The sequence below is a fragment of the Ranitomeya imitator genome, chromosome 4, assembly GCF_032444005.1.
Source record: "Ranitomeya imitator isolate aRanImi1 chromosome 4, aRanImi1.pri, whole genome shotgun sequence".
Lineage (NCBI taxonomy): Eukaryota > Metazoa > Chordata > Amphibia > Anura > Dendrobatidae > Ranitomeya > Ranitomeya imitator.
Window position 1 is genome coordinate 652,308,158 of NC_091285.1, and position 13,406 is coordinate 652,321,563.

General features: G+C 45.3%; 1 non-coding gene across 1 annotated transcript; it reads left to right on the forward strand.

Moving 5' to 3' along the window:
* The first annotated feature begins 13,036 nt into the window (after positions 1–13,036).
* Positions 13,037–13,200, forward strand: LOC138678036 (U1 spliceosomal RNA). The gene has a single exon (XR_011321417.1). It is a non-coding gene; the product is annotated as a U1 spliceosomal RNA (small nuclear RNA).
* Positions 13,201–13,406: the final 206 nt, after the last annotated feature.

The following is a 13,406-nucleotide window of genomic DNA, read 5'->3' on the forward strand; positions in this document are numbered from 1 at the left end:
ACCACCTATGGGAGTAACAGACGCAGGCACTTTTTGGTGGCCCATAAGTATTGATGTATTAGAAACTGTGAGTGCCATCAATATAGGCTCTCAGTGCACCACAATGTAATCTGCTCAAATCTGTGTGTAAATGAGGACTAACGCTATTTCTGGCCATTATATGACTTGTATCCTGCATTTTTTATCAATTTCCCCCTTTGCAGACTTCATCTCTACTTTTCAATTGTCTCTGAGCTAGTGGGAGGAGACCAGCCGCTATGATGTCTCCTATACATAGCACAGACATAAAAGATTCCTGCTTTCCTGTCTCTTTGAAGCACCGGTTTCGAAACATCACTAACAGGGAAGATATCGTAGAGCAGTACTAAGCAGCGTATCTGTTAATCCAGCTCTGGGGTGAGATAAAACACTATCTAGAAGGCTTCTGCAGGATTTGTCTCTATCTTTTCTCTCACTATGCTCCTCTTCTTTTGGGAGCTGTAATCTGATCTCTCAGTGAAGTCATTGACCAAGATGGATTTTTGCTGATTTTTTTTTTTTAAGTGAATGATGAGTTGGTAAAGGGAGGGGGGAGCACACTACTCTCTTTATAATATATAACAAAGTGATTTATATTGGTTGGTATTATTATTTTTTATTAAAGTTAGTCCGAATGTGTACTTTAATGTGTGATATCTTTCCGTTGTTCCAGAAGTAGCAGAGCTGAATGCGTGTTACACCTCCTTATGGTTTACCTCTGGTATTCCCACTCATGGAGAGGTGCGGTGCTGGAGTAAAGAAGCCATGTTTTTCTACTACCGCACTACTCCTATAAGTCATTGTTCACATTATTGTTCCATAATTTTTGGAAGTCCTCGGGATCAGTTTTTTTGCAGTACTGTTATGCAGCCCCCTTTCTCATTGTAGTCCGTGGGTGAAAACTTGAAAATCTATCAGATTGCATCAATCCAAGTCAGGCGTCAAAGACCAAAGCGATCAATGACTTTTCCTAAAAAGACCGTAGGTATTTTTTAGAACACAAAGAGTTTTTTTTTTGGACTGAAAAATAATGCATAAGGACAGAGACTGTCTTCATTGGACTAGCCTATAAATCTGGGCAGCGCAGGACGTCTGATGTGCTTTGTCCAATCTGCAGAGCATCATTCACCATACAGCATCCCCAGCATGCAGTACAGTACTGCAGAGCATGGTGCGGAGCCGCGCGGTCCTGGGACACAGCCCGGAGCTCTTGTGCAGGGCGTGGTGCGGAGCTATATTCATCCATTCTCTGCAGATGACATAAATCTGACATATCGGCTGCTGCTGGCCCGGATGGGTGGAATCCACAGCAGGACCCTGTGGTGTATGTCTATAGGACATGATGGAGGGTGAGAGTCTGCGGATTGTGATAAAAATATTAAAACAACATACAGATGTAGCAGAGCTGAATTTGTCTTATATCTTTTTGTGGATGTACAACGTAGGCATCATAATTACTCAGATTTACCAATAAAGTGACACGTCGGGGCATATTAATCAATGTAATTATACCAAAGTAATTGCAAACAATCACGGAGATGAAGAAAATTCATACACTCCCTTAGTGAATACGCCCCTTTATCATGGCCATAGCTATGGCGGGTGTGGAGGTAGCAGTCACTGGCAGGAGGGGTCCTGTTATAGATTTTGCATTAGGGCCCAGGATCTTTGAGTTTTTCTTCTGTCCATTGTGTTATCTCATTGGTTTGCACTAAATGACAACCTCAGCACTGCTACATCTGTAAATCATCCCATGCTGGGGTCACGTACGATGAATAGCCTGAATATATCTTACAGGCACTTTAGACAGATGATATAGCTATGGGGGAAGGGTATGGGCCAGGATTGTAATCGTACATGACGAGAATTGCGCAGACCTGTCTGTGCTGCACGTGTGCGCAAAATAAAAGAATCCATCTGCTGTTTAACAGTGTTAGCGGCACCATCCTATCTCGTATCAACACAGAGAAAACCACTTCTAGAAGTGAGAGACTGATTGTTTCCCTGCAGACCATTCACCACACAAGATAATCACTCATGATGGACATGTGAGATACAGACCCGGGCCTTCTGACTGGGCCGTACACTCCTATGATTAGTGACGGGGTGCAAAAAGCCCACACACATAATACACAGGGTTTGTCATGACTGAAATTACAGATCTGCTCCACGTTACATTACTACTGCAGAGACACTCCGGGGTCCCAAGGTAAAATATACAACAGGGGCCCCCACGTACCACGAGATAATTATAATGTCTTCTTACGTGACAAAAAAAGAATTTAGTCCCCCTAAGGAGATATGTCTCGTGGTGCAACTGCTACCAGTGCAAAATCTTTACATCATATACACTACATAAAGAAAAGTATGTGCCCCCGTTACACAACAGGGGCATTAATGACATTCTCTCTTACTTACATAGACATTAATATGGAGTCAGTCGCTCTGCCCATATGTAATGCGGGCGACCGAATGCATCGCACAGATGGGTATGAGGCGGGAGCCGATATGGCAGGAATTTACAGTGGTCAGGAAACAGTTAACAATATGAAACAGCAGTAAATCACACAACAGGAGACATACAAGTTGAATGACAGAGAAGTCTCCCAGGGATTATTCTTGTGTCCCTCTAATAAGGGTAGTATGCCGATCATGGGGAGCTACTACATTAGCTCCTTCTGCAGCGATGGCCCTAACGAGGGTCACCGTGTTTTCCCGATAGGCCATATGTCCTTCTAACAAAGTCTATCAAGGAATTCTGAACTTCCTGTGGTCCAACTGGCCCTCACCCTACTTGTTGTCCTTACTCAGGCCGACCCTTGTACCGTATATTATGGCTGGAAGTGATAGCCCGGCTGACTCTTGTCATCCTTCTGTCACCGCAGGCGTCCTCCTCCGGTCAAAGTATCCTAATGGATCTTCGGTGCTAGACCGACGGCGGGAATCTCCTAGACTTGAGGAAAAGAGGGCTGGGCTTCGGCTCTCGTCTGGATCTAGATCGGTGTAGGGCGAAGATTATGGCTTTGACCAGCACAGTCTGGGCGCTGGGTCTTGATCGGAGCAGGTCGGTCCTTGGGTCTTGATCGGCATAGTCGGGTCTTTGGATCTCACTGGGCAACGACCAGGCTCTGCCTGATGGCCACCAGCATCTTGATGGCGCACGCTTTCCGCAGAGGCATGTTACACTGACTTTAGCGTCATCTCTGGCCCACATCCGCACTGCTCCTCTCTGTAGTGCCAAATTCCTATGCGGTTGGGCACACAGGACCTTTGTATCTGGGAACTTCATCATCCAAGGCAGCTGACATGAACGTGTCTCATCTGCAACTCTTCCGGTGCCGGGTAGTTCCATCTAGCCAGTAGATGGCAGCCTTTCCTTACTAATGCCACATCACACAGGGGCTCTTCAGGGGTACCATTGCCTCCTCTTACAGATACAACAGTTTATTCTGGTCAGGGAAGGTTTTCTACAAAATCTTGGGGTGTCTATAGGAATATTTGTCCCCTCATCCAGAAGCATTTGTGAGGTTAGACACTGATGTTGGAGAAGAGGTCAGGCTCACAATCTAAGTTCTAGGTGTTGGATATGGTGGAGGTTTGTGCTCTGTGCTACGAACTTCCACCAAACTTCCCCAACTTTATGGACCTTGTGCACTGGGCGCAGTCATAGGAAACAGAATAGAGGGCCTTAACCCAAACTGTTCCCACAAAGTTAGAAGCTACAATTGTCCAAAATGTTTTGTGCTGATGGATTAAAACTTTCCTTCACTGGAACAAAAGGGTCGAGGCCGATTCTTGAAAAATATCACCATAGCATTATGCCTCCTCCACCAAGCTGTTCAGCGAGCACCATGCAGTCAGGCGGGTAACGTTCTCCTGACATTCACCAGACCCAGACTCATCCATTAGATGCCAGATAGGAAGTGTGATCCGTCACTGTCTAGAACACGTTTCTTCCAGAGTCCAGTGGTGCCAAATTTACACCCCTCCATCCGACGCAGAGCATTGTGCTTGGTGATATAAGACTAGATGAAGGTGGTCAGCTGTTAAGCTTCCGGCGGTGCGCAGTTTTTGTGCTGATGGGGCGGGTGTTAAAGTAGGGACGAGAGGTATTTCTAAACCAGGGGCGAGGGGCCAGATGTTGTATACTGAGGGCTATGGTCCCGGATGTTATACACCAGGGGCAAGGGGCCTGGATGTTATTCATGGGGGGTGAGGGACCAGATGATTATATATTGGGACAATGGGGTAGGATGTTATACACTGGGTGCGATGGGGATGAATGTTATACACCTAGAGGCTAGTTGCTAGATGTTATACACCGTGGGGGTGAGGGGATGGATGTTATACACTGTGCGGGTGACTGGATGAATGGTATTGGATCGCCCCCACGTAAGGGTAATGGGGTACTCGGTACCGGGTCCTTCAGTTCCCTCAGCGAGGATGTCACGGTGGCCCGACCCGGACCGTGGTCCTATGAGGGGCGCCCAATAAAAGGCAGAGTTCATAGATAACGGTAGTGTTCGTGACGCCACCTGTGGTATTCGGTCAGAGTGACCGATGCTGCTCAGGGGTCCGCTGGGGTGATGGAATGGCAGCTAGATGGTATACCTTCCCACAGGTGAAGTATTTCCCCAGGGCTTCCCAGAAGTGTAGATGATGATGTTGGATGGTGCAAGGTGCGGTGAATAGCAAGGACACAATGGGTGCAGTCTCTTTACCTTTACTGAAGGCTTCAGCATCCACAGTCCTGGGTGCCGGATGACAGGGTAGGCAGGGTCCGGCCGGTCTGATGGCAATTCCAGAGTCCCCTTATCCAGGTGGAAATCAGTAGCCTTCCCCTTGCGCACAGTAACGTAGTAGGTCCCTACTTGCATAAGCTACCATAAGGTCCTCACTGTTGTTACTTCTCTCTCTCTGTCCCCCAGATGGATAGGACAAACCCGTATGACGGTGGTGGCCTGAGGCTATTTTATAGGGACCCTAGAGATGCCCCTCCTCCACAATTGCCACAGTGTCTGCTTAGGTGTTTAGGTCAGACAGCCAACTTGGAATTGAGTGCCCTGCCCATTTCTGAAGTAAAGCGTAGAGTCTATTACTCCCTCGGTGTTCCGGCCACCGGCCCGCGCTCCAGAAGGAGGCAGCCTCTCTCAGGATAGGACTCCTTCTGGTTTTTGTTCTCCTTTTGCTGTGACTTCGTGGCTCACTCCCTACAGCACACTTCCTTTCGTGCCCTTTCTTAGGATGCTGCCGCATGGGTTGCAGGCGCAGCTCCGTGTACTTTCTGTCCTCCCCAGACCGCAGTCTGGATCTGACTGGAGATCACTCCAGCCAGCTCGACCTGGAGACCTTTCCTCGTCGGTCTCCAGCCAGGAACCCTCTCCTCCTCCTTCTGACTAACTTCCTAACCAACCCACCAGTTTTACCCTATGTGAGGAGTGGCCTAGTGGATAGAACCCTTAGCTCCCCTTGGTGGACTGGAGTGTGAAGTGTGTGTGTGTCTGTGATACCTCAGTGGGGCTGAGGGGATGGATGTTATACACTGTGGGGGGTGAGAAAATGGATGTTATACACTTCAGGAAGGGGGGGGTGAGGGGTAGGATGTAATATACCATGGGTGTGAGCTGGTGGATGTTATACACCATGGGGGGTGAGGAAATCAATATTATACACCGTGGGGGTGGGCAGATGGATGTTATGCACTGTAGGGGGGTGAGGGGAAGGATGTTGTACACCGTGGGGGTGAGCAGATGGATGTTATGCACTGTGGGGGTGAGGAGATATATGTTATACACTGTGGGGCTGAACGGGTGGATGTTATACACCATGAGGGGTGAAGGGATGGATGTTAGGGTATGTTCCCATGGTCAGGATCTGGCAGCGCTTTGGATGCAACCAACACATGTCCTCACTGTCCAAAATGCTGCCTGCTTTTGAATGCAGGTGATTCTTGCGGAGACTGAGCGTCTCTGCAAGATAAATTGACATGCTGCAGTCTTGAAAGACGCGTCACATGTGCGTATACTCAGGTAAGCCGGAGGTGTCCCTGCACACATAGTGGAGATGGGATTTCTTCTAATCCCATCCACTATACAGTGACATCTGGACGCTGCGAGTTGGATGCTGCGGATGTACACAGCATCCAACCTGCAACGTTTCCTGACCGTGGGAACATACCCTTATACACCGTGTGGTTGAGCAGGTGGCTGTTATACACTGGGTGTGATGGGGCTGAATAAAAACCCTGATTTCAATCATTTCAAGGCGCCTCCTGATACTATTCCATAAGGCATATTTACTCCCCTGAGGACAGCGGGAGAAGACAACCACATAAAGAACAGAGCAGAAAATCAGAACTTACAGCAGGTGAATGTATGGCTGACTGTAATGGGGCCAGTCACGTTTCCAACATGGGGGCTATCATTTTACCTAACGAAGCTTCTAAATCCTGTGAACAGAGCACTAGATAATCTGTCCTCTCTCCAGATATGTCTGTTTTAGAAATATTTCTATCCCCTAAAAAACAGATGTCGGCAACTAAAATTGTTGTGAAACTACAACTCCCAGCATACCCAGATAGACATAGGGTGGGACTAGCTTTATGACAGCAGGGGTCAGCAACCTGCAGCATACTGTGTACAGGCTTTTTTAGAACTCTGCATTGTGCTGTTCCTCTGTTATTCTTCCTGGAAATCATCAGAATAAATTGACAACTGCTTGCTGCTTCTTCCCTTGTCTGTCCCTGTCGTATCCTTGCTGGCAGCGTCGGAGTGTGCTAATTGCCAAGTGACACACATTTATGCCAGCGTGAAAACAAGTCTAGTGCGCAGGGGTTTTTTATGTGTTTTGGCTGCACTTTTTGCTGATCTTTCTCTTTTTATAAAAGTGACAGGTGAAAAGTAATTCTCTCCCTTTGTGCTTTAATTGTAAGACAATGTCAAGATCTCTGCTAGCTGTCAGTGAATTGGAAATCCTGAGAACTTCAGAGCTTGTGATTTCTCAGATAACACCCTCCGGAACGCAACGTGAAGGTTTTATTCATTTCTTTTTTTTTGCGTAGATGATTTCTTGGCACTTTAGTCTCCACCAATAATTAAAAATACATGAGTCTATTCACTTAATATAACAGACTGTGTCTACGTTCATAGAATGCAGAAAGGAAAATCTCTGCAGTGGTATCACATGAGGCAGACGTGTGCCCGGTAATGCGGAGATCCGGGCCCAGGTACTACAGCAATGCAATGTGATCTGCAGACTGCCATCCACCATATCGACATGTGCAGGAATCAAATTACCTTTCTCTGTGATTTTTTTTTTAAGCAATGACCCCACCACCCCCCAAGAAAAACTCCTGTAGCCCCCTAAAGTCACAGGAAGGCTGTACATGGAGGAAACATGACAGTAACAGACTCTGTTTTTTTCTTGCAGCTCCCTCCTCCTACGATCACCCTTACACAGACACAGAACCAGGAGGTAAAACATTTTGTCCTGCTCCCCAACTTATACAAAAGCTGCTCTTTCTTTTAATTTTTTCATATAAAGCCTTGATACTGAAAGAGTATCTATAACATTGTCATGTGTGTGTTCATACTAATACATGACTTGAAGCTGGATTTTTTTCCCCTTGTCATGCTCTCTCTGTAGTTTTCAGTTGTCTCTGAGCTAGTGGATGGAGGCAAGCTGATATTATATCTCCCACATATATTACACATAGACATAAGGGATTCCCGTTCCCCTGGCACATGAAACAGCAGCATCATAGAGGTCTCAGAGCGGTACTGAGCGGAGGTACTGTTGTCATATGTATGTCATGATTTGTATCTGTCATTTTTCCCCTTTTCATGTTGTCTTTCTAATTTTCAGTTGTCTCTGTCTCTGAGCTTGTGGATGGAGATGAGCTGATATCATATCTTCTATACACAGAACACGCACACAAGAGGGATTCCTGCACCTCTGGCTCTACATATCACATGTTCAGAAGCAGCAGTATCATAGAGATCATTTGAAAGCAGTAGCGAGCGGAGTATCTGTGCATCCAGTACTGATGTGATATAGGAATTCAGTAGAAAGCTGCAGCATGACCTATCTGTGTCCTTCAGCCGTTTTTAAGAGAGGAAAACTGTACATAGAGGAAAAGATGACAGTAACAGACTGTTCTTTTCTTGCAGCTCCCTCTTTGCACCACCACCGTTACACAGACACAGAACCAGGAGGGAATACCTTTCTCCCCACTCACCAACTTCAACAAAAGCTGCTCTTTTAATTGTTCACATAGAATTTTGACACTGAAAGAGTAAATTTGTCATGCCATGTTCATAACAATACATGACTTTTATCTGGCATTTTTTCCCCTTTTCATGCTGTCTCTTTAATTTTTAGTTGTCTCTGAGCTAGTGCATGGAGATGAACTGATATCATATCTCCCATACATAGCACACACAAGCATGAGGGATTTCTGCTCCACTGGCTCTGTGTATCACATATTCAAAAGCAACAGCAACATAGACGTCATTATAGAGCAGTACTGAGCAGAGTAGCTGTGAATCTAACACCGCGTGCGATAGCATGTCCTGTCTGTGTGTACCTTAGCTGTATTTCAGGAGATAATGACTTTCAATTCTGTGGCTTTAAAATGGTTCCAAAATCTAGATTTTGTTTTACTTTTTTTTCCTACAAAAGGCGCAACACTTGCAGCAACATCATAGAGGTCACTAGAGAATAGTACTGAGCAGAGTGGCTGTGAATCCAGCACTGGAGTGAGATACATGTTCCTTAAGTGTATTTCAGGAGACCATGACCATTAATTATGAGGCTTATAAATTATACCAAATTGTATGTTTGTTTTTTTTAACTTTTTTTCTTCTTCATATGTTGTGTCTTGTAACATCAGGAATCTTTGTATAGCTACATTTTAATTACCGTAATTTATAAAATATCTGCTCCCTGGTGAGATTGATCTGTAGATACAGAATGCTCCTTGGATAATTTACAAAAGCTTCTCTCTATGTAGCTGGTTGTACGTTATGGAGGACATTTAGAATAATCCTTTCCGCGCAGTCTCCGGATACCGGACGCCTCGCGGGGTCCTTAAACTGGACATTACAATAAAATAATGATTTAATAACTTGGCAGCGGGTAGAAGGTGTTCTCGCCAATACTGTAATACACTTCAATGTGATCTTCAGAACTGGGTGCTGAGGGCATCTGATGGAGTTCCCTGTGAGATTGGATCACACTTACCAGCATTTCTGTTGTGAGAATGGTGCCCTTAAAGGGGTTGCCCATTATTTAAACAACCCCTTTTCAATTACTATATATCTAATATATAAAGCTGAATGTGTGTATGTGTGTATGTACGTCCGGGATTGGCATCTGCACCGTCGCAGCTACAGCCACAAAATTTTGCACAGTCACATGTCTGGCCCCCGAGAGCGTCATAGGCTATATTGTGAGGTGAAATTTTAACCCCGCGCGTTCCAATTCACCAAACAATTTTGCCCCTATCTACATAATGGGGAAAAAAGTGAAAGGAAAAGTGTTGGAGGCGTCGCAGCAACAGAAACAAAATTTTGCACAGTCACACGTCTGGACCCCGAGAGCGTCATAGGCTATGTTGTGAGGTGAAATATTAACCCCGCGCTTTCCAGTTCACCAAACAATTTTGCCCCTAACTACATAATGGGAAAAAATGAAAGGAAAAGTGTAGGAGGCAAATTGACAGCTGCCAGATGTGAACAAGGGGGACTTAAAGAATGAGAGTGATGGCGCCAAAGAGTATATACCGTACAGTTGCTAAGGTGGGGCCTCGACATGGGATACTCACCACACACGGGGATATGAACACACACACAAAATGCGCCACACACTACCACGTGCTTGAACACATATTACCCTCAGCACACATTTCACCACAAATACACCAACCTCGCCACATGAAAGTCAAAACACTAAAGTCGCCACTCAAAACTCGCCACGCGCAGAACTCGCCACATGCAAAAACTAGGCTCTTGCAAAACTCGCCACAAGTGCAAAATTCTCCTCATGAAAAACTCGCCACACGCAAAACTTGCACACGCGGAAAAATTGCCACATGCACAAAAGTTGCAACACATGCAAAAGTTGCCTCACACAAAACTTGCACATACTCAAAAGGCACCACACATAATACTCGCAATGCGCAAAACTCGCCATGCGCAAAACTTGCTGCACACAACTTGCTACACTAACCTGTCACATGCAACTCGACACACAAAAAGTTGCTACACGCATGTTATCACACAAAACTCATCTCACAAAAGTCGCTACATGCATGTCGCCACACGCAACTCAACACACACAACTTGACAAACGAAACTCGCCCTAAAACACACACAAGTCTGGTATTATCCTTCAAAAATAAAAATCTGATTAATAAGCAGACAAACTACAACAATTGCACCATATAGGAAATACGGCAGCTGTCAGTCACATGACCTGTCTATTATGTGTATGTGTGAGCTAATATATACTGCCAGGGGGGAGGGCTTCCTGTTGGCTGGGGATTTATCAGGCTGCCAATTTAGCTTACAAATACTGAGGTAAAAATACTGAGCAAATAACGTGTGAACGAGGTCTAATACAGGAGGAGATGACACACAGGTATATACTATATACAGGGGAGATGACACACAGATATATACTATATACAGGAGAGATGACACACAGGTATATACTATATAGAGGAGGAGATGACATATAGGTACATATATATACAGGAGGAGATGACATACAGGTATATACTATATACAGGAGGAGATGACATACAGGTATATGCTATATATAGAAGATGACATGCAGGTATATACTATATGCAGGAGGAGATGACACTCAGATATATACTATATACAGGGGAGATGACACACAGGTATATACTATATACAGGAGGAGATGACATACAGGTATATGCTATATATAGAAGATGACATGCAGGTATATACTATATGCAGGAGGAGATGACACTCAGATATATACTATATACAGGGGAGATGACACACAGGTATATACTATATACAGGAGGAGATGACATACAGGTATATACTATATATAGAAGGAGATGACATTCAGGTATATACTATATATAGGGGAGATGACACACAGCAGGTATATACTATATACAGGGGAGATGACATACAGGTATATACTATATACAGGAGATGACATACAGATGTATACTATATATAAGGGAGATGACAAACATGTATATACTGAGGTGATGAGGTGAAAATGAGAGGTGTGAGGTGAAAATGAAAAGGTGTGAGTGCAAAATGAGAGGAGTGAGGAAAAATAGTGGAGTGATCAGAAAATGACAGATGTGAGGTTGAAATGACAAGTCTTAGGGGGGAATGAGAGGAGTGAGGGAGAAAATGAGAGGTGTGAGGGAGAAAATGAGAGATGTGAGGGGGAAAATGAAAGATGTGATTGGGAAAATGAGAGGCGTGATGGGAAAATAAGAGAAGTGAGGTGCTATAACTAACCACAGATATTTACTATGCCCAGGCAACGCCGGGCTCTTCAGCTAGTTCCCAAACAAAATAAAAATACCCTGTTCTCGCCTCCAGTGCCGGCGACATCCCAGTGATGCCAGCACCAGAGCTCCCGGAGCTCATGTGACATTGTTATGTCATGTGAGCCCTGCAGCCAATCGGTGGCCGCTATTGGGCAGCTTCTCTCTCACTTCAGACATCTGGAAGAGGGGAGTATTTTTCGCCAGGTATCAACTACATCTGAAGGAAGTGAGAGCGAAGCGGCCCACTAGCAACAGACGATGGGTTGCAGGGCTCTCGTGACATTATGTCACGCAAACCCTGATGCCAACACCAGAGGTGAGTTCAGGATGTTTCTACTTTACATGGGGGAATATAGTAACTGAGAACAAGTTGTACAACCCCTTTAAGTTTTGCCAAGGAACATCCCTGACCCTCATTGTAGTGTCCTCCGAGCACCAACGTATGCCCACTTTGGATAAGGTTTACATAAAACCCACCCACTTTGGGCCTAGTATGTCCCTAATTTGCCAGGATTGTGTCTGAAAGTTTGGGACAGTCCTGTCAAATTCAGGACAGTTGGCAGGTAATATGGAGCAGCATTGAACACTTACCCACCGGTCCAATCACTGTCTATAGGAGGGGTGGGTGCACATGTTCATTACTGCTCCATTGACATCGGGGACTTTTGAGACCCCCATTTTCCGGATTGTTGAGGGGGTCTCATCAGTGAGATGCGCAATGATCATATATTTATAGTCTATGTTGCATATAATAGAGATGAGCAAATTTCCCAAAATTTTTGGCAGATTCACTCAAAATCAGCGGGCAGATTCGATTCGGTCTGAATAAAATTCTGTCTACATTGAATCTGCCCCCAAAGTACATTTATTATATCTTATGGAGTCTCTGCAAAGCCCAAAGCATGATCCTCAAAGGATGAGAAAGAAGTTACAACAAAAAAAGATTATATTCACCTATCGTAGGCCGACCTCTTCTGAGTTTCCTGCCTAGTCCTCTGCTCGCTGTGCATTTGTCTTGCTTTTGGTCTTCTTCTGCGGACTAGGCCTAGGATCAGTCTTGTTTTTGGTCTTCTGCGGACTAGGCCTAGGATCAGTCTTGTTTATGGTCTTCTACTACGGACTAGGCCTAGGATCAGTCTTGTTTATGGTCTTCTACTGCGGACTAGGCTTAGGATCAGTCTTGTTTTTGGTCTTCTGCGGACTAGGCCTAGGATCAGTCTTGTTTATGGTCTTCTACTACGGACTAGGCCTAGGATCAGTCTTGTTTATGGTCTTCTACTGCGGACTAGGCTTAGGATCAGTCTTGTTTATGGTCTTCTACTGCGGACTAGGCCTAGGATCAGTTTTGTCCATCCACCTGCCTCCGATCTCTGAATGATAGGTCGCTTCTTTTTTCAGTGACCTGCCATCTCTGGTTGATAACTCACCTCAGTGCAGTCATTGCCGTGTGTGGTGCATGCGCAACCACTGTTAATACTTACCTGGCAGGGGAGATACCATGATCACTAAGGTGGTTCTCCCAGGGTGAGGCTCATCCATTGCACTCCGGGTGTGCTGACCCCTGCGATTTCCCCAAATGCGGGAAACTCGACTGCATAATTTGTGGTAGTGGGGGACTGCGTTCGCGCTTTCCCCTGTTAAAAAAAAAAAAAAATTATATAGTTGAACCGAGACCTCAATCTGCGCATGCGCAGCCCAAGGCAGCGATGGCGCTGGCACGAGATTTCCGCCAGAGGATGTAGATCACTGAAAAATAAAGGTCTCATTTTAATGTTTAGTACAGCGCCATTACAGCCATGTCTTCTTTACTTTAGGTTCCAAATTTGTGATGACAGGTCCTCCG